This window comes from Colobus angolensis, unplaced genomic scaffold (assembly GCF_000951035.1).
Source record: "Colobus angolensis palliatus isolate OR3802 unplaced genomic scaffold, Cang.pa_1.0 Scaffold511, whole genome shotgun sequence".
Lineage (NCBI taxonomy): Eukaryota > Metazoa > Chordata > Mammalia > Primates > Cercopithecidae > Colobus > Colobus angolensis.
In genome coordinates this window covers 83,261-84,768 of record NW_012118611.1, presented here as the reverse complement: position 1 = coordinate 84,768, position 1,508 = coordinate 83,261, and positions in this window count along the sequence as shown.

Genomic DNA, 1,508 nt, shown 5'->3' with positions numbered 1-1,508 from the left:
AGTAGAGACGGGGTTTCACCATGAGCCAGGATGGTCTCGATCTCTTGACCTTGTGATCCGCTCGCTTTGGCCTCCCAAAGTGCTGGGATTAGTGGCGTGAGTCATGGCACCCGGTCCAGATTAATGTTTTAAAATGCAAAACTTGTACCGTCTTTTTTTTTTTTTTTTTAACGATGCTTGCTTGTTTTCAAAATAATTAAAAAACCAAAACACAAAATTGCTCTTCCCAAAGACTTCTTTCTTTCCTTTAAATTTATTTTTTAAAGAAAAGCTAATGGCTGGGCGCAGTGGCTCACACCTGTAATCCCAGCACTTTGGGAGGCGGAGGCAGGCAGATTATGAGGTCAGCAGTTCCATGGAGACCAGCCTGGCCAACATGGTGAAACCCTCTTCTCTACTAAAAATACAAAAATTAGCCGGTCGTGGTGGTGGGCGCCTGTAATCCCGGCTACTCGGGAGGCTGAGGCAGGAGAATCGCTTGTACCTGGGAGGCAGAGGTTGCAGTGAGCTGAGATCGCGCCACTAGCGAGGCTCTGTCTCAAAAAAAAAAAAAGAAAGAAAGAAAAGCTAACAAATCCTCTTCTGTCATGTATCATCACTGAATGAATGAGCGCTCCTGCCAGCCAGGAGACAGTGGACTACCAGGGTAGCTTCCCAGAGGTCCAGAAGGGAGGCCGCGCGAGAAGAGGCTCCGCGGGATGGGTCCACGCAGCGAGATCCCACGCAGGGTGGGTGAATACGAGTGTCCACGTCCGAAGGGCCCGTTCAAAGGCAGGTCCCCGAAGGTTGGGTGCACGCAGGGCACGTCCACGCGGGCAGGCCCGTGCACGCAGGCAGTGCCCACGCAGGGCGGGTCCGTGTAGGATGAGAGCAGCGAAGGAGGCCCACGCAGGCCATTTCCCGCCGCGTCCTCAGCCCACGCGGGCGAACTACCGCGGGGGAACGCACAACTCAGATCCTAGCAGCTTACAAGAACAACCTTTTAAAAATGGAACCTTCAAGTAAAAATAAAACTTTGTTTCCTTCTTCTACAGGAGTTACTGATGTAGGAAGGGACATTCCCAGTAAGATTTCAGGATACGACTTGGGCCGGTCCGCAGGCAGGACAGTGAAGCGCGCAGCTGCCAGGACTTACGGGGTGACGTGCGCCGCTGCTAGGACCTTGCAGGTGGAGAGCATAGTTGCCAAAACCAAGGCGGAGGAGTGCACCGCCGCTAGGATCCGGGGGGAGGATCCTACCGCGGCCCGGACTTACGGATGCAGTACACTGCTGCCAGGATCTTGTCTGTGTAGGGCAGCGCGGCCAGGACCTCAGCCTGCAGCACACCGCTGCCAGGATCTCGTCGGCTGAGGGTTCCGCGGTCCGGACCCCGCCCCGTGCGCGTCCCCGGCGTTGGCGTCGTCTTCCTGGTGCTGGTCTGCGTCCGGTCGCCGGTCGCCTTGGTCTCCGGTCCTCCCCAGACGCTCCCGCACTCTTGGCGACCCCGCCATCCGCAGCCCTGGCGCTC